The sequence below is a fragment of the Schistocerca piceifrons genome, chromosome 5 (assembly GCF_021461385.2).
Source record: "Schistocerca piceifrons isolate TAMUIC-IGC-003096 chromosome 5, iqSchPice1.1, whole genome shotgun sequence".
NCBI classification, from domain to species: domain Eukaryota; kingdom Metazoa; phylum Arthropoda; class Insecta; order Orthoptera; family Acrididae; genus Schistocerca; species Schistocerca piceifrons.
This window is the reverse complement of record NC_060142.1, coordinates 479,602,211-479,628,976: the sequence shown is the minus strand read 5'-3', so window position 1 is coordinate 479,628,976 and position 26,766 is coordinate 479,602,211. Positions and strand designations below refer to the sequence as shown.

Sequence of the window (26,766 nt, the reverse complement as noted above, 5' to 3'; positions counted from 1 at the left end):
TGCAACCACAATTACCTGTAAACCAATGTATTTGGAGCCTCTGTATGTCATTAAAAATAATAGCAGTAATAATTATGACAACAATAGAGTTCACTTCAAAATTATAAAAGCAGCAATTTTCAGTTAAAAAAAGTAACTTTAGCTTCAACTGTAAACAATGTGACTAAACTAATGGTCAGTATGAGAGAGATTTCATAACTAGGGGGCATGTCAAAAAAAAAACACCATTACATTTTATTGTCAAGAACACAAAACTGCTATGCGAAACTTCATTATATAAAAATTAACAGACATCGTAGAATCGCGACTTAAAAACTTTAACTACGTTGCATCATAATGGTGCCAACTTACTACAATCGGGGGAGCAGAGGGAAGGAACTTGAAGGGGGTGGCATCTTATCAGTGATCTACTTTATCATCCTATTTATGTTACCAATAAATATGTAACCGAGCCTTCTGAATTCAGTGTGATAGCACACATTCCATTGTCAAGACAAAAAAAGTCTCGAGAAATTCCGATGACTTCAAATCTTTCTTGAGAAAAAGTGCTAACATATTTCCTCCCATTGTTAAATGTCAGTATTATTTATTAATGAAAAAAAAAAGCTGATAAACTATTGGGACTAACAGCTCTTAAGGACCTCACTCACCCAAGGTACAGTTAATACCAAAAGGAGGGTAACCATCTAGAAATCAATAACGAAAAATACACTGAATTGTGATCAGAATAAAGTTATTTTTTTTTTGTAGTTAATGTGTAGTTTTTATTATGATTGTAATCTACTTAAGTGTGGAAAGCAAAGCTTTTTCGATTGTGGAGAAGATAAAAAAATAGCCAGTAATTGAAACATTTTAACCACAAAATGTTTTGAGATTTTCGATATTAAAATGCTTAATCACAATAAAAATATTCAATGATAGTTTGCCGCACTGCGTAAAAACAATACCAACGCAACCATAAAATCTTTTCTTTTTCTTTCATTTGCATGTAGTGAATTGTCCTTTACACCACCACCACCACCTAGAAATCCATTAACTATTAGAGATGCAAGGAAAATTAGTAGATTAGAACTTTAGTGTCTCCAGAGATCTGGGCCGAGTGGTGACGTGCGCAACATTTCTTACTACGCAACGGGAAGTTGTGATTGTGCTGAATGATGTAATTCGTACATTCCCTCCCCGTACCTCCCTTTGAATTATAAAAGTGAAAACAAATTTTGCTAAGCTAGTGTCGCTGAACCTCAGACCTTTCCAAACAATAAGTATTTTTCAGTCATGATAGAACGATAAGATTCCGAGAAACATCCAGGTACCGAAATGAGAGATAATTGAAATCTATAATAAATATAATGCACTATGTTTTTTTGTTTTAGGCTACAAATTTAGCAGCAACTAGAGAGAGATCAGTAATACTGAAATTCTAAATTAGCGTATATTCGAAGCTTAGTCTCTCTCCGAAATCTGTTGAGATACTGCTTGATTTTCAGTGAAGAATATAGACACCCTTAGAGGCCCTATATACAAGTACTACGAAAAATTTGGCAGAGTCTATTACTTCCGAGGGCTCCGGTGACCGTTTACGGAATTCTAACCTACTGCCAGCGAATATAAATGTCTCCGACGCTAGTATTATAAAAACATCCCCACGTTTCACAGTACCATAAATCTCTTGATGTGCGAGGAACACTTAATAACAGTAGCGTTTGTCTATAGGAACAAAGTAGATTTTCTGAAACAGAGAATACATTTAAGGAAGTACAGCAACTCCTTGTGGCATGTTTTTTCGTCGGTAAAGCTGTAGGACGAAAACAGCAAAGAGTTGATTTACATTTTGTATTATCATTCTTTTTTTTTCATTCTGCATAGTGAAAGAAATTTTGAAAACAAATTTGCATACAGTCAATGTATGTATTAAAAAAAAAAGTATACACTCAATGTATGTCTTCGAAAAGCCTGACTACAAGGCAGCCCATATTAAACTGCATCTGCAACGTGGTGACGTCTTCACATTGCGAAACCATGCAGTTACGCGATGAAGTGCCGTGCGGAAAACCGTGTGCACCAATAGCTTCAATATAAATCCTCAGATGGCGCCACGAACATATCTAATTCGCGCAGGCGTTATCCAAGATGCTGTGGCCGAAGCGGGAAGATACAAAGGAATCGAAATCGTCAGGTGAGTATTTTTTTTTTACAATCTTAAGATGCAATTAACTATTGTATAAACGTTAACCGGCCTTTCATTTGCCTTGAGTTATAAGATTTTATTTTCTGCGTCTGTGAATAAAACTTCATTAAACATGATATAATTTTGAAAAAAATACCGTGGCAATAAGGAACTGACCTGACAGCGAATCTGATTCATTAGTAACTGTATTTTTTCTTATATTCCTTCTCCGAGACTGATTATATGGTATTCACACCGGATGTTGCGCGACGCATGAAAAAGCTCTGTCGAACATCGGTTGGTTCAAATCAAAATTCAGACAATAAACACTGTCGCGTTGTTATATGTCTAAATAATTCGCACTGTACTGAACAAAGACGGCCGGTCTTTAAGAACGTAGAGTTTCGTTTCAGCATCAAGGAAACAGCAGGTAAAAGTTAAATCAACATTCATGAGTGATATTCTTGACGTAGTTCCTTGAATGAATTGTACACATTGCAGAGAATTCGAAGATGAAATAACTTAACATTCCATGACTTTAAATCAGCAACTTTTTCTTTGCTACCGATACAGAAAAAAATGTTAAAATACAGAAAACAACATTTCGAAACCCCTGAGTCTTCCTCTTGTGTTCGCGAAATAACTTTAAAAAAATCATTTCCCTTTCTAATACCACTGTGCTAATACTTTTTCTCTTAACGAAATTTGCTCACAAGAAAGACACTTCACTCCGTGCATACATCGTCAAATCACACGTTAAAAGCAATGGATGGAAACCGTATAACGCCACGGAGGTAAAAAAAAGAACCTTCATGTATAACACGGCGAAAGTAATCAAAATATGAAAGGATTAACATTAGGTTCCGGCAGAGAACCTGGATTCACGAAATTCGACGGGTAAGTCACCCTCCTTAAACAAGTTTGCACATTCTCTTCGAGAAGGTGTAATGCAGTATTTAAAAAACCGCTCCATAGGCGTTTATCGGCAATGCGGTCATTTATATCATAGGAGAGATTCCTGTACATACGTCACTGAAGTCACGTCCGGTATTTAGGATTATACCTATGTTCGCACTTTATGAAAACTGCTTGGCATTCAAACAAAATTATTCAAAACAATGCTGTGATAATTTTTTGAAACTTCTGGTTCTTCTTTAAACTCGTTAAATGAGGAATGGCGTTTTTACATTTGGAATAGCCGAAAAGTGTTGCAAGTCATGTAGCATCATTGCAAGTGACCTTTTTTTTTTTTTTTAATAGATATAAGAAGAATCTCATACATTAGATATCTACTGCAGATAGTGTGGTACCCTTGATGACATAAAAACCCTGAAATGGGGAACTGTAACAAATAACATGAAAAAATGTCGTCAGAACCAAATGATGTTGCAAATTTAATGGTGCAGAAGACACACTTTCACTTTTGTCCTGACGAAGAAAGGTATACTTGGTGTGCTTTTAAATATAATCAAATATGGTAACGGTTGTGGTACCATAGGTGAAAACATTAATTAATATCAGTTCATCAGTTTGAATGTTACAATATACCACATGACTTGTTGCCTCACTGTAAGAAACCTCCAGATAGAATAAAACAAATGATACAGACAACAGCATTGTGTGCAGGATATAGCAGTGATCTTCTATTTTATGAACAAAACAGGCTGGATCACAATTTTTATATAACTCGAATGAAACCAAAAATTACAGTTAAATAAAAATGTGAAGTAGGCTCTTTGACCTGCTGCTAATTAAACCATTACAAATTTTTAAATAGGTAGAGCTGTCCTTAACCTAATGATTGATTTGACCACCACAATACTTTTCTAGGCATGGTTCAATTTGAGGTGGTATGCCATTGCCACATATATCATCTGTCCAAAAAGTTCCAAGATTTATTTGTTCCTGGTGTATAAGTGGCAATAAGGTTGCAGCTTGAACTAACAGCTGTAAACAACAGATGGTAATTCAGCCACCAAGTTGTGAGCAGACAGTGTTCAGTTTGTAGATGTGTGACATGCATTAACATTACAAATCACAATGAAGCAACAAACAGAACCTCTCTAAGACATTCTCCAGCATATTTTAAGTGAAAAGTGTCTCCCATGTATATCAACTCCCTAACAAGAACGTCACATGGATGCCTGTCACGACATTACTGACATACAAAACAAAAGGAATTCTATTCTGGAAAAAAATCGTCACGGGTGACAAGACTTGGATGTTATTAATATGAACCTACCACAAAACACGAGAGCGCAGAAATTCATATGAAGGATCAACACTTTGACAACACAACCAACATTCAAGCCAATGTGACGAACGAGTTTAACAACATCCCAAAGAAGGACTCTTCTGACAATTGCTTCTAGAAGAGTCTACGTGTTGTATTCAAGTGGGAGGAGACTGTGTAGAACACTTGAAGCATTAAAAGCTCAAACTTAACCTTTTATGTCCCCCCCCCCCCCCCTCTCTCTCTCTCACTCTAAATCCAGTCTCAAAATTTTTTGGACTGACAAGGTACAACCTGTGAACTGATTGACTCAGCCAATTCTAGAAGCATCTACTGTTCAACAATGACTGTAAATAATCACAGTGCAGCTTGGCATTTTTTCACACATACCCAAATCATCACCAGAATTGAGAACTAACAAAATAAATTAGTACCAGTCAGAAAATGATACTCCAACTCTTAAATTTGTAGTGTTACACTTAACCCCTAAACAACCAAGCCAAATAATAAAGAAATTTACATTTTCTTCTTACTGTCACCATGCAGGCATATGCCTGATGTGAGGGTATTACAATACCCACATTCAGGAGCACATAACCTAAGGCTATCAGAAGCACATGTTTATTTTTTTATAACACAATGAAAAACACATGAATGGTAGTTAAAATATTACAAAGGTCATTTTTTATTTATCTTCGTAAAGGCTGAAAACTGAAATAAGTGAGATTTGTTAGAAAGGGTCTATGAATGGCTACTGCACACATATATGGGCTTTCTTTTCCCCTCTAAAAGACACTGCCACCAGTCTGCCAAGCCATGTTCTCTTGGCACCTTGCAGCCTATCATGAGTGAAATGCTGTCTGCCCACCTATTTCATAAAAAAAGTAGGAATAACTTGGTACTAAATGCAAACTGTACAGAGTGTAATCAATCATCTCCCACAGGGATCATTGTTGAGTCAATGCATTAACAGGCAGTCAGTTATCATCATGAATTGAAGCACCATGTGATAATAGTAAGAGTCTGTTTTGAATGGATTGGTGGAGCCTTTTCAATTTTCTAAAACTTTCTGGTTCATAAAATTTTATTCATTGTGCTATGAAGTCAACAAACAAAACTCTATTCGTGTCTCAAAAGGTAGTATTCATAAGATTTTTGGAAAAATTACGTACTGTCCACAGAGGTTAAGTCATTATGTTTTTACTTATTTTTCCTTTCTACACAGTCATATGTATTTCACAGTGCCAAAACGAGTTTCAAGCAACCAGTTGTTGGCTTCATACTGTTGGCTGGTAAATTGTTGTTATCACTGTCTTCTTCAGTATGAAGACTGATTTAATGCAGCTTCCATGCTACTCTATCCTGAACAAATCTCCAAATAACTAACACAGCCTACAATATTGTGAATCTGCTTACTGTATCCATCTCTGTCTCCCGCTGCAATTTTTAACCCCCCCCCCCCTCTACACACACACACACACACACACACACACACACACACACCTCCAATACTGAACTGGTGATGCATTGATGTCTCAGAATGTGTTATATCAACCATTCCCCTCTTTCAGTCAAATTGTGTCACAAATTTCTTGTCTCCCCTGTTCTATTCAGTACCTCCTCTTTAGTTACACAAGCTACTCATCTAATCTTCAGCATTCTTCTGTAGCACCACATTTCAAGAGCCTCTATTCTCATCTTGTCTAAACTGTTTATCACCCATGTGTCACTTCCATACATGGTTACATTCCAGACAAACACTTTTAGAAAAGACTTCCTAACTGTTAAATCTACATTCAATGTTAACAATTTTACTATCTTCAGGAATGTTTTTCTTGCCATTGTCAGTCTACATTTCATATCCTTATATGCTCTCTACTCTGTCCATCATCCTTTTGCTGCTAAATAGCAAAACTAATCTACTACTGTAAGTCTCGTTTCCTACTCTAATTCGCTCGGCAGCACCTGATTTAATCTGACCATTACCAGCATGAGCTAAAAGGTGTGAATATTACTGAACTATCAGTTTAATAAGTCAAGGTTGCAAAATACTAACATGAATTCTGTACAAAAGAATGGAAAAACTGACAGAAACCAACCTTGGGGAAGATCAGTTTGGATTCCTGAAAAATGTAGGAACATGCAAGGCAACGCTGACCCTACAACTTATCTTAGCAGATACGTTAAAGAAAGGCAAACCTACATGTATAGCATTTGTAGACTTAGAGAAAGCTTTCGACACTGTTGACTGGAATACTCTCTTTGAAATTCTGAGGATAGTAGGGGTAAAATGCAGTGTGCACAAGATTATTTACAACTTGACTGGAAAGCAAATGGCAGTTATAAGAATTAAGGGGCATGAAAGGGAAGCAGTGGTTGAGAAGGGGGTGAGACAAGACTGTAGCTTATCCCCAACGTTATTCAACCTGTATATTGAGCAAACAGTAAAGGAAACAAAAGAAAAATTTGGAGAGTATGAATTTAAATTCAGGGAGAAAAAATAAAAACTTTTAGGTTTGTCATAGGCAGCAAAGGACTTGGAAGATAACAGAAAACACTCGCATTACATCAGGCAATGCTGAGGGAAACACATTATGACTGAATTAGAGAGGATACAAAATGTAGACTGGCAATGGCAAGAAAAGTGTTTCTGAAGAAAATAAATCTGTTAACATAAAATATAGATGTAAGTGTTAGGAAGTTTTTTCTGGAAGTATCTGTATGGAGTGTAGCCATGTATGAAAATGAAACATGGACAATAAACAGTTTAGAAAAGAAGAGAATAGAAGCTTTTGAAGAGTGGTGCTACAAGAGAATGTTGAAGATTAGATGGGTAGATCATGTAATTCATGAGGTGGTGTTGAATATAGAATTGGGAATAAAAGAAACTTGTAGCATAACCAGACTAGAAGAAGGGATCGGTTGATAAGACACATTCTTAGATATCACCAATATGGTACTGGAGGAAACTGTGGGGGTTAAAAATTGTAGAGGGAGACCAAGAGATGAATACAGTAAGCAGATTCAGAAGGATGTAAGGTGCAAGTTATTATTCAGATAAGAAGAGGCTTGCAGAAGATGGGAGTGGCACGGCAAGCTGCATCAAACCAGTCTTCAGCCTGAGAACTACAATAACATCATTACCAGATGGAATAGTTTTGTCATGGCTGGCTCTCCCAGTCCTGATGGAATATTGTCTACTCCAGGGGCCTTGGTTAAACTTAGATCTACCACTGCCCTGTCAAATTTTTCTTGCAGTATCATATCTCCCATTCATCTTCATCTATGTCCTATTCCATTTCTATAATATTGCCTTCAAATTCATCTCCCTTGAAAAGAACCTCTGTAGACTACCACCACCTTTCTGCTTTCCCTTCTTTGCTTGGTACTGGTTTTCCATCTGAGCTCTATTCATACAGCTGCTTCTCTTTCCTCCAAAGCATTTTCCTGTAGGTGGTATCTATCTTTACCCTAGTGATATATGCTTCTAAATCCTTACATCTGTCCCCTAGCCATTGCTGCATAACCATTTTGCACTTTCTATCAATTTCTATTTTTTAGATTTTTATTTCCTTTTGCCTGCTCCATTTGCTGCATTTTTATATTTTCTCCTTTCATCTACTAAATTCAATATCTCTTGTGTTACCCAAGGGTTTCTATGAGGCCTCGTCTTTTTACCTATTTGAGCCTGTGCTGCCTTCACTATTTCATCTCTTAAAATTACCCATTCATCATCTTCTGTGTTCTTTTCCCATGTTATAGTCAATTGTTGCCTAATGCTCCCTCTGAAACTCTCAACAACCTCTCGTTCTTTCAACTTATCCAGGTCCCATCCGCTTTCTTTCCTACCTTTTTGAAACTTCTTTATTTTTAATCTACAATTCATAACCAATAAATTGTGGTCAAGAGTCCACTTCTGGCCCCCCAGAAATGTCTTACAGTTTAAAATCTGGTTCCAAAATCTCTGTCTTACCATTACATAATCAATATGAAACCTTTCAGTGTCTCCAGGTCTCTTCCATGTATACAGTCTTATTTCATGATTCTTCAACCAAGTGTTAGTGATGATTAAATTATGTTCTGTGCAAAATTCTGCCAGGTGGCTTCCTCTTTCATTCCTTTTTCCCAATACACATTAACCTGTTATTTTACCTAATCTTCCTTTTCCTACTACTGAATTTCGGTCCCCCATCCAATTAAATGAATCACTACAGAACTACAAAATCTGAATTAACTCTCAACCTAATGATAAAAAATAATAAAATCCAATGTAAAGGCACATCCCACAAACCACTTCCAGTGTTCTGTCAACAATACTGAAAACAAAGGTAGGCAGCATTTGAGATGTAATCCAAGTAAAATTGTCTCGGTCTATTCATATGCACATATGAGCCAAAACATTAGGACCACTGCCTACTGCGAGATTAAATACCACCTGATAGTGCTGCAGCTGACACAGTAAGCAAAGTATATAAGAAGAGCAGACGCAAATGGGTTATCATTCTAACAACAATACTGGCCACAAATGGGGAAATTTACTGACTTGAGCAATTTTGATGAAGGGCAGACTATTATGGCACAGCACTTGGTAAAGACCAAGTCAGGAACAGGGAAGCTGACTGGCTGTGTGCTACTGCATGAGCATCCACTGAAAGTGATTCATGGATGGTGAATGAAACCATGATTAGGCACTAAGATATTTAACGTCCATGTCTCATCACGGAACATGGAAGCCGGACCCAATGACATTGTCGATTACAACTACTGAGGGCACTGGACCATAAAAACAGACTGCCTCGTCATATGAAACATTTTTCTCACTAGGTTGATGGTAGTGTCCAAATACTCTGTCATCCAGGTGAACTACCGCTTGAGATGTGCACTGCATCATGGATTCAGGCCGTGGAACCCATTATTATGCCATTGGACCTGTAATAATAATCAAAGACACTGACAGTTGTGTACTACTTGAGCATTATTACAGACTGCCTGCATCCCTTCATACTGATGTATTCCCCAAAGGCAATAGCATCTTCTAGCAGGGTAAGTGTCCATTTCACAAGGCCAGAATTGTGCGACAGTGGTTTCAGGAACTTAACAGTGTACCCACAATGTCTTGGCTACAAAATTGCCTGACCTGAACCTGATGGAACACATTTGAGATGCTATCGGATGTCAGCTCCACAAATCGCCAGCTCCTAATTTACTGGAATTTCGTGACTTGCGAATACACATCTGGTGCTACGTGCTTCCAGAAGCCTACCGAGGGCTTGTCAAATTCATGCCACACAGAATCACTTCTGTTTTGCATTCTGAAAGTGGGCAATATGCTATTAAGTAGGTGGTCATAATGTTTTCATTTGTAAGTGTGTGTTTATATTCACAAAAAGAATATCTGCTTTAGCTGATATTGTTACATGGTACAGTAATGTAATATGATTTTTTAAACAATTTTAGAACACTTTAAATTTCAGCATTTGTAATGAAGAGGAGGGATGGTGGGGGTGGGGAGAATGGTACATAGGCGCACAATGATGTGGCTACATTAAACAAGGAAGTTCCCTTGTCTCAATGTTTGGAAGAAGAATCTAACTGAAGTATGTAACTTCTTGCTGGTGGGGGAATGTTAGGTATGTACCATGTTTACAGACTCACAGCAAACTGGATAAATGAAGAGCTGGTTGCGCCAGCAGAAACAGTAGTGGCAAATGGGATGTATGATGCCCTTGTCATGTCACTGGTGTTACAGTGGCAGTGTAGTAGGATTCCCCTTGTAAACAGCAAGCTAAATTTTTAAAGCCTAGAACAAAAGATCTGTAAACTATGAAAGAGAAAATATTATTCATAGTAAGCAGAAATGCTGCAAACTCAAGTATATATCAAATGGGAACACATATTTCAGGTAATAACTTAAAATTTCAACTTTTCATTTATGTATTTCATTTCAAGGTTCAAAAATCATGTCTGCACCACGCAGGCGATATATTCTAGTGTACAGCATGGGCAGAAAGCATTGTGGTAACTGCACATCAGGCATTTGGTTGAGAATAATGTTTCACTTGTATCCTGGTTAGCTTGAATATAAGCAATTTGTAGTTGTATGGTATCAGAAATGTTAACTATTTTATCTTCTTTTCAGATAAGCAGACAAACCAGAAGAGGACGACATCTACATGTTGCAAACCATCATCAAAAAGCGAATGCTGCCAATCCTGCAAACCTCCATGCAAGTGTAGGAGGATTGTAATACGACCACTCATGTTTTCATATTACACAGATTTGATGCATTAAACCAAAAATTATGTTTCATTATCTGCTCTATAATTTTCTACGGATAATATGAAACTTAAAGAATATAAAGATTTAATAATTCATCATTTTATTATTTGTCCTTTTTTAGATTTATTTGTATTTAAGTTTCAGAAGCATACATTTATGGAAAGAGAACTGTAGGGAATGTATTCTCTGTGGAAAAATAGAATATCAGTGTACATTTACTCAATACAGGTAATACACAATTCATGTAACTGCAAGCAACATAAAAGACATAATTCGCTAAATATAAGGAATAATCTGCTTACTACAAAAACTACCGGCTGAATCCAACATTGCTGACATAAATGTCTCCTACACTGAGATGTTATTTTTTCTCAAGATGCTTGAGAATGTTTCAACACTGCTGCAAAACTTATTGCACATTATAAACATTGGATAAACTTTTAGGCAATGTCCTTTGTTTGTGTGTGTGTGTGTGTGTGTGTGTGTGTGTGTGTGTGTGTGTGTGTGTGTGTCCCCCTCATACTACTTCGATCTGAAGGAGGGCATCAACTAAAAGAGAAGTACGAGTCTCAACTTCATGTGCGAAAATGATGAAAACTAAAAAAAATGAATTCAAGTAAGCAAGCAGATGCAGGTTCAAGTCTTGGCCATTGAATAAATTTTAATTCATTTCTTCAGCTTCCATCATTACCTTAGCAATGTCTTCAATCGTGTTTATGTTTCTCATCAACCACTCAATGCATCAATATGTGCGAGTTATTATCTCTACCCTTCCTGTATGAATAACTCACCAAAGACTTTCTGTTACCACATGTATATGGTTTGCTAAATAAACGGTAGTTTTAAAGGATTTACTTTGAAGCAAACAGTTAATAGTGGCACCTAAATCCAACAGTTGCACAATTCAGTCAATATTAAATAATATTTGTGTAAGTTGATACGTGAATATTGCAACAAGCATCACCTCTGCACCTTGTGAAAATTGCTACTCTATCACCTTTAAATTTCCAAACTACAATTCGAATATATGAATTTAAGTAGTGGTAGAATCATAGAACTCTTACAATAAAATCAGTGTACCAGATTATACAATAACATTCAATTGCTGTAAAATGAAGTATATGGTGCCCCTGGTACCAGTGGAAGTTGCATCATGTGTCTGTGCATCAGTTCATATTAACTCACACTTATAGTTTGGTCTCAAAAATTCATCACTTGAGACATCACAGTACCTTCTACCATACCTAAAAGTCTTCCACATTTTCAGTTGCAATCCTGTGTAAATTACACACTTCATTTTGGCTTTTTTACTGTATTATATTTCTGCCTTCTATAACAATGATCAGTGATGAAACACTTGTTTATGAAACTGAAGTCACACAAAGCAACCTTTGAGGCTGCTGTTAACTGAAAGATAAACATGGCTAGGCTAATATTTCGTATGTATATATTTTACATAACTTGGACTATTAAAAATTTCTTGTTGTGGACTACCTGTAAAATAAATGTGAAGTATACGATAGTTTCACACTCATGTGTGAGCAAGTCAGGAAGTAAGAACTTTCCAAAATAGTTTACAATGGAAATGGCACAAATTTGAACACGATATCTACCAATTCCATTTCCTGTTCCTTGACTGACATGTTTCAGATATGGCACTTATCCTTGGAGGAGCTCATGAGCAGCATTGCTACACACACACACACACACACACACACACACACAGAGATGTATTTGAGGCAGTACCAGTCACTGGACAGGACTACGTCACTGTGATGTCAACGAACTATTGCTTACCTGAAATGCAGTCATCCTTGGTTTCATAATTTGGAGCTTTGGAGAACTCTCTGGGCTGTACCACTTATGCAATAGCTTTTGCTGCTAAATTGAATTTGTTCCAAAACAACAATTTTGTGGTTTTGAGTTATTTGCTTTATTCAAAAATGACAACTTACCTCCTATTCTAGTCAGTGACCCAGTGAAAAGTTCTTTAGCACCCATGTATGCATGTATGGTATTCTGCCTTATGGCAGGTCTTGTCACGGATTAAGCCTCTTCCACTTTTGTCTGTCCATAGCCAGTCTTTTCATTTCTGAATATTTGCCTCCTTCCATATTGTCCAGCATTTGATATCTTCTTTTTCCTCTTCCCCCTTTTCCCTCCACCATTCCTTCTATTCCTTCCTTCAATAAACAGTCCCTCTTCAAACAATGTCCAACCCATTTCCGTTTTCTCTTTCTGATGACTTTCAGCATGTTTCTTTCTTCTCCAGCTCTTTTTAATACTTTCTCATTCCTTACTCGGTCTTCCCCTTTCACTTTTTCCATTCTTCTCCATATCCACATCTCTAGTGCCTCCAATGTTCTTTCATCTTCCTTCCTCAATGTCCAGGTCTCCGCACCATATAGTGCAATGCTCCACATGTAACATTTGGCAAGTCTTTTCCTCAGATCTTTGTTTAGTGGTCCACAAAGTGATTTCTGTTTCCTCTTGAATCCTTCTTAGCACCCATAAAATTTAGTAATTTTATGCCACTATGGCTCTACAATAATGAAAATTGTGAAGCTGGCAATATTTCACAGAAATTGAGGATGACTGACAATATTCACACTAAAACAAAACAAGAATTACTTGTCCCTTAAATGCAAAGTGACAGCCATAAAGATGCACATTCTCTGGAGACAGATTTATGTAAGCCATTCAGATACACATTTACAGACCCGGTATATTTTGTAGAGGAAGCATTATCTAAGTTTTATGTTCCCCATCACAAAGAATCAAGTGGCACCAAGAATTTGACACGGCACTCTTATATACAGTCATGAGTTAACGTTTATTCTTCTCCAGTATTTGAATATTTAGATGTTATGATCATAAGCATTTCAGGATAACCACAGTTATACACAAATGTTTAGAGAATGTAGAATGACGAATTTCTATAGATTCTTGACCTAAAAGCTAAATCCCCATTAGTAAACCCAAATTTTGTTGTCTCTGTTCATCATTATTTTAAACTGTTTAGTAGACATATTGTACTTCTCCAGAAATCCAGTCAATGTTGGTCAATGAGATAAACAGTCTTTGAATTCCATATGGGCTTGCGTAAGGAAATCCGATCAAAAAGGAGACCGTTTTGATATGAATGATGGAGCTCAATACTTTATGATCTCAAGAATTTGAAAAATGTAATAGAAAAATTAGAAAAAAATATAATGGCATATAAAATTTCAACATTACAAACTGCATCTTACTAAAAAACTACACAATCAAAAAGGCAGGCCTATCATTATTTTGTTACTATGATTTTTTGCAAAGACGTTCTTTATTAATATGTCGTGTCAAATCAGGTGCTCAGCCAAATTTATTCCTCCAACAAGATAATATTCTTCCATTTATTTCTATTATAGTATTGCTTATTGGACTTTCATCAAATCTACGGTTTGTAGAGACTTCTTGCTTCTAATTTTTTACTTGTGCAACAAAAAGTTTACCTTTCCACAGCACACTTTACATACCACTGTACACTGCCTAGCAGAGGGTGCATAGTATACCAGATTTGTGCAGAGGTTTCCACTGAATGGATGACTTCATTAGTTCACTACCCACAGAAATGAGTACAGGAACAGGTGATGCAAGTAAATGCTGTTTATTTTTCTACCCTACCAGTAGTACACACACACACACACACACACACACACACACACACACGGAAATTGTCTCTCTGCACTAATGCCAAACTCAAAATACATGACAAATCGTACAGTGTTGACAGATCACCCTTGGTAAGGGTGAAAAGTCGAGAGAGAGAGAGAGAGAGGTCAACACCACCAGTTGAGGTAAAATGGTTGTATATCACAACCAGTTGAAGTAAAATGGCTGTTACTAAGATGATAATCTCAAATCAAATTAAAGTTGAGGCATTACAAAACATTTATCAAAATAATCTCTTCAAATGATGAGAAAAGCAGGATTGACAGGAGTGTTGACTTAGACAGGAAGGTAATACAATATACAAAACAATCTGCCCAGAGATCGTAAGTAGCCAGCATAGATTAAGAGGGAAGAAATGTATCAAAATAATGACTAGTAAGTTGTTAGTCTTGAAATACACACATTTATGCAATTGTCTGCCAATGATTGTGTGAAGATCTTGAAAAATAAAAAGTTAAATACATATTGCTTCAAATCTCTGGTCTTCTTTTGGATGTGTGCTGAAGCTTTTGTGCGTTTCTCCTACATTTATTACAGTGAATAATATCCTCAACTTCTTACACACCTCCTATGTTACAATTTGTACGCAGCACAGTTGGTCAGATAACGTACCTGTACCTAAATCTCTTCTAGTCAGTGGTACAACTGCTTACATGTCGCAACACAATGAGTGCTGACTTGTCTTTAGTGCTATCAAAGAGATACTGTGTGTTCTTAGAGTCTTAGAGAAGGTCTGCTCTATATTCACAATGATGTGGAAAATACAGAAAATAACTTTAACTATTCAGATGAAATATAGAAATTTTCCACCCAGAATGATCAAATCATTTTTCTGTACAATTGTAAGTTCTAATACATCAATTCCTCATGTATGTGACAAGCCCAAAGAACTCTTATTACAATATCAGCTACCAAACAACAAAGTCAGTTCTTTCACAGAAGCATCAAAAGACACTTATCCAGTCCTTTCTCACTCAGATATGGATATGTTTCTATAAGCTTGGCATCAAGACTACTAGCATGTTTTGTCAACAGGTATGTCATCAGAGATCAGAGAAATATTTTTGCAGGTCAAATTTTGAAAGAACGCTTTACATCTAAAGGTCTTTAACTAACTACATTTCCTTGTGGATATGACATCCCAACGAGATAAGCTTTATAGGTGAAAAATTACTATCATTCAAGACAATGCTAATGAATGGTGTTATGGCATTTCCAAGGTACTCAACAGTATAGTTATTAGTCCCTCTGTTCTCGCAATCAGTGAGCTAATAAAAGAGTTTTGTGGGAAATATGGATAAAGTCGGGTCAAGAGCTGTGACACTGTTACAGGAAAAGAATTATGTGGAACCATGAACTGCATGTGTTGATAAAAAAAAAATGTAGAATATGCATAAGTGAAGGTAAAGGTAAAGTTGCAGCAGGAAGCGTGCTGTCAAAGGTTCTTGCAAAATATGAAAAAGGAGCAAAGGATTTACCTCATAATTCTTCCTTTCCCACCCTCCTCCTGCACCAACACTACACTCCAATTGAAACTACTCTGTGATTGACGGATCACTGGTGAGAGACAGGGCCATGTTACCGGCATGCAGTCAGCCATACTTCATAAGGCGCTGCATGTACTTACAAAACAGGCAAGACAGAAAGAACTATGAATGGCTGTAAGCTAGCTCCTGCCACTCAATTCGCTGAAATGTCAATCATAGAGTAATTTTCATTGCAGTATAAGAAAGGATATCATAAAATTAAAAAAGTCATTCAATGCATTATTGGTAATACGGACAAATAATACTAGTTCCAAGTACAGTGAAGTGAGAGTTTGGCATCACATTCAATGAAGCAACAACTGTTCAATAATCCCACTTCCACCATTTGATTAAATAATGACCTTTTGCTCACACTTGTTTGCACAATCAGATTATTAACACAAGGAGGTCTTCTTTATCATTTTAATGCTGTCTGTTTTTGATGGTCTCAGCTATTATCAGAGGCCACAATGGTACAGGTTTGCACCAAAATGGTCTGGAAGAGACAAGTATCACATTTCGCACTGCATGGATAATCACAGTAGTTGTTCTTGCACTATGTCAACATCTTGTTCTTAGACTATTGTGACATAGGCTTCAGTTGATTAAGCTTCCTACTTGGCTTTTCTGTAGGACCACCTTGGCAAAGTGTAAGTGGATCTCAAATGTGGTATTGATAAAATTATCAGGTAATGGTTGCAGTCCCACAAATCTCTGTGGTCATGCTATTTTATCACAGATGCAAGGTAGGACTGCAGAGCTTTAAGCCGATTGTCGAGAAGGTACCATGGCTGGCACTAAAATGTGTTGGAGTCTCTGTACTCATCGGACAAAGATTAAAAACCTTGAGGAGCTATTCCACTAGTTGACCTCAACTGCTTGTCTTCTAGCTGCCCAGCAGGATAAAGGGAAAGGTAACCCATGTAACAACTTTTCTATCTCTTGATGGGATATATCTCTACCTGGCAAAGGTATCAGTTGCACATCATTAGTGAGGCAATAGTTAGAGTCAAACGACTATACAGCTTCAATTGTGATGGCCAGTAGCAAATTTAAAAGCGGATGATGGTACCAACGTGCAGGTTTCATCCAATAACAACTGTACAATTGCCGTACTACCCATATCTACAGGTAGTTGTGCTGTAGGCGAAGATTTGAGACTGAGGAGTACTATGATCGTAGTTTTGGCTTTATATCTTTCAGTTTCTTTCTCTTCTTTTTTCTTTAGGAAATTTTGAGTCTTAAGGGGACGAGGAAATGGGGCCCTGCCAGACTGTACATCCGTTTAGCAGCACAACTGACTGTTCAAATGCCCACTGCTCTAACTCCTTTCTCCCACTGATATGTCCTGGGCAGGGGCATCTTCTCTCCAGAATGCGAAAGAAAGATGAAGGGCTCCAGCTGGGTTATCAGAGGGGTATCCACTGACATATAAGTGGTATTCAAAAGTGATAACTTCTTCCTCAAACAGTTTATTGACTTTGGAAGTTTTTCACGACTTTGAACAGGGGAGGAGCTAGCTGTAACTTCCCAAAATTGTGGTCACATCCACTGGATGAGGTCGTTCATATTTTTTATGTGCTTCTATAGATGATCAAATGTCTTGTTCTTTTTTTTTTTTTTTGGGCACGCTAGCGACCAGCACAGGGGATGGTATCAGCAGTCTGCAAACAATGGAGGTTGTTCACAAGATCTATCATTGTGAGCAGTTCTGCTACAGTTTTCACAGATGGGTTTTGAAGTACAGCAGGACAATATACGACCAAAACAGAAATATCTGAAGCACCTCCTCATGGGTGGCAGGATATAAGGCTTAACATGAAATCCAGAAACACCAACTTTTCCTGGTAAGAAGTGTACTTCAAATGCCAATACGAAGGCACAAGTATCAACTCTGTTTTACTTTGGCTGCCTTCTGCATGCACTGTAGGGTGTTCCAGGTAGAGGTATATGAAACATTTATTTATATTTTAGTACTTATTAAGGTATATAATTTTATTTGTCCAACATTGTACACTACAAAGGACTTCAAACATTTTTATGCATGTTAGTACATTTTAACTTGGGCACAGTTTGTAACTTGACAGATACGAAAACGGTACTCCAATTCTCACCACATATTCATAAGCATGACAGGTGTTATGGCCTCTACTGCAGCGTAGATCTGTTGCCTCAGATCTATCAGATCTCTTATCTTTGTTTTGTAAACGATGTTCTTGATAAACCTCCACACACTGAAATCCAGCAGCATCAGACTGCAAGATAGAGTGCGACAGGCAATGGGGCACCCCTTTATGACCGAACTGGGGTGGGACATGAGCCTCCTGAAAACTGACATCAGGAAGCTTCTGTGGAACAGCATAGTTCACCAACAAATTGAGATACGAGTGCCCTGTCACAGTAGATGTCATAAAAATTGACCAATCACACCATGCTAATCCAATCCAACAACACATTAAATTTTGGTGTGACCCTTTCCCATTCATTCACTTCTCTGGAGTCTCACTTCTCGATATTCGACAATTATGTTGGTTAACATTGCCGCAGATGTGGAAGGTAGATTCATCACTGAACAGCACTGCATTGAGGTAGTTATTTTCATCTATATGATGCAACATTTCAACAACAAAATCACATCATTTGCAGTCATCGTCAGGCTTAATGTGATGCAGAAGTATGAGTTCGTCAGCACAAAACCAGAGACATTTGTGCACAATATCATGCACAGTGAAACGGGAGATAGCTAGTTCCCTACTAGCTCATCTAATGGATTTACATGGGCTTCTAGAGACTGCTTCGTGCACACTTACCATGGTCTCTTCATTCAGTTGCATTTTAGCAAGTTTTCCAGCATCTGAAATCAAATTTCCCATTTTTCGAAAAGTTCTGTTCCACCAATAAATGGATTTGTGAGTGGGAGGATCCACATTCCACTCCTTTTTTGCTGAACGAGTGTTACAGATTTTAACTCTACTAATCATAGCACACACAGCACCATTCTTTGTGTTGACCACTTGCTGACTGTTGAGTTCATCTACCTGCTGTACAGTAAGTATTTGAGCTCATGCGCGTACATGCACAATATGACTCAGTGTCATTCACCAAATGGTGAGGATCACATCCTGGAGTGTGTCTATCAATTACGTTTTTACCCAGCAACATAAAATGTTGAGTTATTTCATTATAAGAATTTGTGTGTACCTCTAACCCAGACACCCTGCATTAAGAGAATGATTTGATATTGTTTAGGGTGCAGAAACAACTAGGGTCATACGCGCCCATGTCAAAAGTGTAAAGACAAAGAGAGAAGTTAAAAACGACTGCACGTCAATCCCAATTGATGGAAGAGAACACAGATAAAAACAGAGACATGAAGAAAGGTCTAGAAAATATGCCATAGAGAAATGGAGGTACAGAACTAAAAATTAAATGGCCTTCACCTTTTTGCTATGACAGATAAAAAGTAAAGCATGGTCGACAGCACACGCATCGTTCACTAAAACAGCCAATAACTCAGACGGCAAACACAAACTGGAACGTAAGCGATTAAAAAAAGGGCATTCCGTCAGGACATGGCAGACAGCTAAAAGTTGGGCACAATGAGCACAAAGTGGTGGGGGAGCACCACTTAACAAATGGCGACGGCTAAAAAGACAGTGCCCAATACGCAACCTAGTTAAAATGACCTCCTTGCTGCGAGAGGGACGATATGAGGTCTCCAAGCCGCTGGGAGATGTTTAATAACCTGGAGCTTGCTCTCATGAAGGGAGGACCAGTTGTGATGCCACAGTGACACTACCTGCTGACAAGAGATCATCGGAGGGAGTGTAAGAACTAGCAGGCTGAGATACAAGGACTCCAGCCTTGGCGGCGGCGGCAGCAGCAGCAGCAGCAGCAGCAGTCTCGTTTCCTGTCAGACCAATGTGACCAGAAACCCACATAAAAATCACAGTGCTTCCATCAGGAGTTAGCAAGTGACAGCTTTCCTTGATTCATTGTACTAAGGGATGGATGGTGTGCAGTGCACAGAAGATTCGAAGGGCACAGAGAGTCTGAGCAGATGATGCAATTGAAAAGCTTGCATCACTGGATGTACTGTGTGGCCTGATACAGGACGAAGAGCTCTGCTGTAAACACTGAGTTGTGTTCTGGAAGCCGATACCAAAAAGTGTCAGCGCCCATGACAAAGGCACACCCGACTCCACGGTCAGTCAGAGCCATCATTGTACACAAAGGTACTATCACAAAGTTCCATGCAAAGGTAATGAAACTGAAAGCAACAGAGCGAGGCTGGAGTAGTGTCCTTAGGTAGCGAATGAAGGCCAAGGTGAACACGGGCCGCCGCATGAACCCACGGTGGAGAGGGGTTCACACCCACCAGGAATGTTGCAGAGAGTGCGAAGTTAGGCTGCCAGAGCAAGAGCCAAAAGCGAAATGCAGGACGTAACAGAGAAGAGGGATGTGCCCCATACTGGCAGACAAACAGCATGCATATCTGCTGTAGAGAAAGTCACAGTGGTCGGACAGAGGTATTTCGACAGATTCTGCATACAAACTTTCAATCGAACAAGTGTAAAAGTCACCAGTGGCCAAACAAGATGCCACAATGATGGGTAGTATTGAGATGCCGTATGAGGGACGGACATGCAATTGCATACACAAAACACTCATAGTCTACTTTTGAATGGACAAGGGACCGGTACAAACGGAGGAGTATGGTTCGATCTGCACCCCAGTAAGTATAATAGAGGACACACAGGACAATGAGGGACTGCATGCAGCGGGTTGCCAGATAAGACTTGTGGGAGGACCAAGAAAGTTTCCTATCAAGCATGAGCCCTGGAAATTTCATAGTTTTAATGAACGGAAGAGCGACAGGCCCAAGATGTAAAGAAGGTGGCAGAAACCAATTGCATTGCCAGAAATTGATACAAACGGTTTTGTCGGTGGAAAAACAAAAGCCATTGTTGATGCTCCATGAGTAAAGACGATCGAGACACCGCTGAAGATGCCGTTCAGTGATAAAAGAGGACAATGCTCAGGACGGAACCCTAAGGCATACCGTTTTCCTGGATAAAGGTGCCCGACAAGGCAGAACCTACAAATACCTTAAAAACTTGGTCTTTTAAAAATTTCTGAAGGAAATGGGGCAGGCAGCCACAGGACCCCACATGTAGAGTGTACAGAGGATACCAGTCCTCTAGCAGGTGTCGTAGGATTTCTCCAAATCGAAGAGCACAGCCACAGTCTGGGATTTTCACAGAAATCCATTCATGACATGGGTGTACAAAGTGAAGAGATGGTCAACTGCACAACAGCGCACTCAAAATCGACACTGTGCAGTGATCAATAAATTGCAAAGCTCAAACCACCATACCAACCGGGCATGAATTATACGTCCCATCACAGCTGGCGAGAGAAATGGAGTGGCAGCTAGAAGGGAGGTGTTTGACCTTACCAGGCTTAGGTATGGGTATGAAAGTGGCTTCATGCCAGTGTTTGAGAAACGTGTCCTCTGCACAGATGCGGCTGTACATATTAAGCGGGAAGTGCTGGCCCGCTAGAGAAAGATGCTGCAACATCTGAATGTGATCATCATTTGGCCCTGGGGCGGAGGATTGGGATGAAGTGAGAGCACAAGCTAGCTCCCTCATAGTACAGCTGGCTTTGTAGCACTCACAATTCTCAGAAGAGAAGGGTATCGCCCGAGCCTTCTCCACTTGTTTCCGATGGAGGAAGGCAGTGTGATAGTGGGAGGAGCTTGAAATCTCCGCAAAACGGCAGCTCAAGACGTTGGGAGATGGCAATAGGGTTTACAACATCATGTGCTACTGTCAGGCCAGAAATCGGGTAATGGATCTTTATCCCAGAGAGCCATTGGTGGTTGGACCACACAACGGAAGAGGGAGTGGAACTGTTAAAAGAACTAGTGAATGAAATCCAGCTAGCTTTTTTGCTATCCCGAAGAATCGACGATACTGTGCACACATCTATTTACCATGAATGCAATTTGCCATCATAGGATGACTGTTAAAAATGCGGAGAGCACATCTCCACGGGCGAATTGCGTCGCGGCACACCTCAGTCCACCGTCGGACCAGGATACGGCATGGTAAAGAGGAAGTGCAAGGAATGGAACATTCTGCGGCTGTAAGAGTAACATTTGTAAGATATTTCACTTGGCCATCACACCTGGGGAAATCTTGTTCGTCGAAGGTCACCAGGGAGGAGTAAACCATCCAGTCGGTCTTAGTAACCTGCCATTTGGGTGTGCTCAGAGGTCGGATAGGAGTCAGCAAACACATAGCACACGGTAAATGGTCGCTCGAGTATGTGTCAGAGAGAACAGACCACTTGAGATGATGGGCAATTTGGGCATTATAGAAGGATAGGTCCAAATGGGAATAGAAGTGCGAGGTGTCTGAAAGGAACGTGGGTGCTCCTGTGTTAAGGCAGAAGAGGTTAAGTTGATTAAGTAGGTCAGCCAAGAGGATACCTCTCTGACAAGTTCTGGTAGAACCCAAAAGGAGATGGTGTGCATTAAAGTCACTGAGCAGCAGAAAGGGTTGAGGTAGCTGCCCAATAAGCTGAAGGAAGTCTGTCCTGGTGATATCGAACGATGGAGGAATTTAAATGGTACAAGAGGGCACACCCACCTTAGGTGATCGTTCGCACCTCAGATCACACTTCCTGAACATCTGACAGAAGGACAAATTGGAAATTTCGGAGGATAGCAGCTCAGGCAATCACACTCCCTGGGCCTGTTCTGTGCCAGGGGATACATGCGAAGCCTACCTGTCGACCCGAGGCTGCAAATTACACATTACCCAATCACATGTTACGCACCAAACATGTAGGCCGGCCTTTAGGAGCGCACAGGGAGGAAGAAGAAAAAAAGGAACTTCAAACGCTAAAGCAGAGGAAGGACAGGAGAAGGGGAACGAAAAAAAGAAAGAAGGAATGAAAGACAGTGGAGAGACTTCTGATATCAGCGACTGAGTATGTAGAACACATTTCCAACAACATCCCATACATGTTCCCCAAGGGAGGAGAAAAAGAACAGCAAGGGAATAGATATGCAGCACGGAAGGGAAAAGATTATGCATTAACTGGAGCTCCGCAATAGCCAAGAACTAACTTGCTAAAGAATGACAAGCCCCCTGTGGGAATATTAAGGCTTTTGTGTAGGGTAATAGTGAGAGAGATGATCTAGTTGTGTATGGGATTGGCAGATCAGATTGTTTTTTCAGCCACTGCTTTAATTAATAAAGTTTCATTCCACACTTTTTGTAGATTGTTTCGCCAGACTTATCTTCAATATTCCCCACAAAAAACACAGAATTCATTGTTGTAATGAGTCACTATTTGTCCTGGTGCAAAATAAATAATCGGTAAATTAACTGACTCCTTATATCCTTGCATGTCCCAATTCAATGACGAGGAGACCAAGGCAAGTGCAACTACCCAATTTCCAGGGTAGTGCCGTAACCCAATTTCCCAGAAGCTTCGCTCAATGGAAGAGGGGTCAGAATAGGTGAACACATGTCATGTGCCTTTGAGCGAGCAGAGTTCAGTCTTAGTGGTGGCAAAGGCCAACGTAGCAGCTTTACAGTTTTGCGCCCATTTGAAACCCTATTATTAATTTTATTCTCATTTTTCCATTTATCTACCCATGTTTATAGAAGTTTACTACATGAATGGTTTCATTTACATATTGAAATCATATTCTTATTCATCTACTAATTGTATGCCTGGTGAATATATTAAAAAGATAAAAAGAAGAAAAAGCAAAACAATAAAGTAATGAGAAAATTATTTGAAGCTTTTCACAGCTTAGTGTTTCTTGATTCATAATCAAATTGCAAGTGCCAGTTTTCGGTAATGTGATCTGTTATGTGTGGTTTGCCGCAAAATTATTACCAACATGTGAAATCATCAGCAATATTTATTTTCCAAGTGTGATCCAAACAAAGAAATGTTACTGTCAAACCTGCCTTTGCGCGATGCTTATGACATTCGACACTTCTCTGTCTCTGATGTTTCTACAATCAGAATAATTCAAGGGAATGCACCAAGTCTTATTAAAGAATAGATGTAAGAATAAAATATAAGAATTTATATTTGATTCATTATAATGGAAGGAAACATTCCACGTGGGAAAAATTATATTATTTTGGAGGTGATGGCCTTCAGCCAATGGAAAAGCAGACAGTAGCATAAAGCTACACAAGTCAAATTGAGACTGGGACTTTTTCAAATAAAGAGCTCAAAGGACCAATTCTGGACACATTTATGTTTGTGCTTGAAGGAGGCAGACCTGCTATTTGATCGTGTAGGTGAGTGATACTGGGCGGTGAACAGCCACTACCATACCCTAACTTCTTTAGAGATTATATTTTGAGAGGTCTGAACATGCTCTAATGTAGGACTGACTTTTTCCACTTGTATTACAGAACTGACGATAGACAGAGTATGAGTTACTATTCTTTGTATCATGTGTATTAATTTGTGAATCACTATGTTTAGCTCTGAACTGTTTTGAGCTGGTGAATATTTAATGTATTGTATTGTGATTATGAAATGGACTTAATGTATTGTGATTATGAAATGGACTTAGCGTTTGTGCATCTTGGATTACAATTTAGTTTGGGGATTTTGCTATCATTCTCGTAACTCTCTCAATGTTACTTTACTGCATTTGATAAGGGTATTTTCTGTCTGTATTATAACTGAATATCTTATGAACACTTCCCACATATCTGACATGTTCTTTTCTGAATGATCATCATTAAACATAATTCTCTGTTGTTTACATCAATTACAGATGTTAGAATAGAACACTTGTTATTAAATTATTTATTTAACTTTTATTTTGTATTTTGTATTTTTTTTTTTTCTTTTTTAGCAACCTGCAATTCTAGCCAACGCATAGAGTATTTGACTATAGGGTTACAGCAACACGTTATTATTTGCAGTGCTTTAGCTGTGGGGAACAAAAGCAGATGCACACAGCTCAAGCCTATGCCTGCATTTAGCTATTGTCTTTAAACAGAGCCATGCGCTGCCCAAGTATCTAAACTATGAGTAACTAGAGGTAAAGACACAACTGGTTTGCTACTATGGGACGCTGTTTGGAAGAGCAACTCAGCAAGCGGCAACCATTAGCTACCATTACATCTGACTGTTGCCATTGTCAAGGTACCAACAGATATAAAAGCACTGACAAGTCAGACACGTATCGGGAATACAGCACTGTTTTCAGCAGACACTAGCCAATAGCTGACTAGATGGCTGGGATTCAACCAAGGCATGAAATACATAAGGTAAGATGACATGATGCATCTTGGAAGTATCTTCTTTTACTTGGATGGTACAGCCCAGCAGTGGTTTGAAAACAGAAGCTAGGACAAATTTCTGGAGGAAATTAAGAGGACATTTGGTGCCAACCAGTAGAAGAACTGCATAGCCACACAACAAGTAAAGAACAGAGTGCAGTGCTCAACCAATGAATTCCACCAAAAATGGCACAGTAGCTTCCAAAGCACTAAAATCAAGATTGTGATGCACTTTTGTCAGCCATTCATAGCTCATGTCATGTGATCTCACCAGCCAATGACAGCAGATATTCATAGCATAGGACATGTGATTGTCATTCAACAGCATCATCATTGCAAAGTAGCATGAACAAACAAATGGTGAGGTTAAATGGTTTAAATTAATATACATACAATCACATGTAATATTGGCCATCAAAAATTTTTTGCTGTTTCTTTTTTCCAAGGAAGTGGTTAGGCAAGATTCTAAGAACACAGCTTAAATTGCTGCAGCTGAATTTTCCTGACAAGCATGATTATAAATTTCACTGCCATGCACCAAATATTTTGCAGGTTACCTGGTTGAACACGTTCCATCGAGCACTTCATCTTTTCCATAGAAAAGCCAATTATGTGTCCAATTGCTCAAGAACTCTCTTTGCACTTCTTTTACGGGTATTTACACTTTTTGCCATCGTTATAGCATATTTTGTAATCAATGAAAGAACTAAAATAAACATGAAAAACTAAACTTGAAACTTGGTCTTTTTTAGTGTGTGTTATCCCCTGAAATATATCAAACACAAATTTGTCAGTAAAATATTAAAGAATGGCATAAAACTTTTTCTGAGTGGCTTGTCCTCAGTGTTAAGCTTTGAAAGAGAGAGCAGTGCTCTGTGATTTGAGAAATTCATTGCACATTCTCATGTGTAGCATAATTCATCTTGCTTGAAAGGAAATTTACTTTGAAAGTAACACTTCTCAAACCACCATTCACAATATTTTCTCATGATCTGTTACAAATGTAAACAGTTGTGATGCCACACTCTTCAAAAAGAAGCCCTCATGAAAGATGCATTGAAAGCAGTTTGTTTTTACGAGGTACTACATTGCCTTTGACACATTTTGCTGTTGGCAGATGCTCGTATGAACACTGTGTTCTATTGTTGTAAATGACACATTTTTTTGCAATTAAAGTTTTATTTTGGTTTTATTCTCTTGTTTACATTTTATTTCTGCAGTATTATTCTGCTATAGCAGGCTAAAGTAATTCTTTGTCAAAGTTATCTGTTCTTACCAGTCAAAATTACAAAAATTTAACTGAAAACTAAAATAATGAAAAATTCCAGAAAATCTAAAAAATTCTCGGGTTGTTCCCCAATTTCCCCTGAAAAAATTCCAGGGTTTTTTCCAGATTTCCCAAGGCATACACATCCTGTCTAATGATGTACTGATGGTACCATCACAACCACATGCAATTCATACTGCACATAATTAGAAGAAATACAAGAGATTTATGACACTTATTAACATCAA

The 26,766-nt window shown here is 38.5% G+C and overlaps 1 protein-coding gene and 1 long non-coding RNA gene across 2 annotated transcripts in view; one reads left to right on the top strand and one right to left on the bottom strand.

Annotated features, from left to right (window-relative positions):
* The window catches only part of LOC124797840 (kinesin-like protein KIF14), a 258,591-nt gene that overhangs the window by 202,308 nt on the left and 29,517 nt on the right, over window positions 1–26,766 (bottom strand). The gene's annotated exons all lie outside the window — the stretch shown is intronic.
* On the top strand, window positions 1,078–10,772 carry LOC124797842. Its single transcript, XR_007016887.1, has 2 exons — window positions 1,078–2,176; window positions 10,540–10,772. It is a non-coding gene; the product is annotated as an uncharacterized LOC124797842 (long non-coding RNA).